This window comes from Trypanosoma equiperdum (genome assembly GCF_001457755.1).
Source record: "Trypanosoma equiperdum strain OVI genome assembly, contig: ctg_1136, whole genome shotgun sequence".
Classification (NCBI taxonomy): domain Eukaryota; phylum Euglenozoa; class Kinetoplastea; order Trypanosomatida; family Trypanosomatidae; genus Trypanosoma; species Trypanosoma equiperdum.
In genome coordinates this window covers 1-216 of record NW_027123101.1, presented here as the reverse complement: position 1 = coordinate 216, position 216 = coordinate 1, and positions in this window count along the sequence as shown.

Sequence of the window (216 nt, the reverse complement as noted above, 5' to 3'; positions counted from 1 at the left end):
TTTTTTTATAAAAAAAACCTTTGTATCGACTACATCCTGAAAGGGGAAACACACTGAAAAGTGCAATTATCAATAAAAGGAAGAGGACTGGGGATGCAAAACAAAAAAAAACGGATGGAAAGGTAGGGGGTAAGGAAGTTACATATCAATGTTCAATGAAACCAGTGAAATGGGGATAGGTCATGTACGCACGCATATGCATATATATATATATAT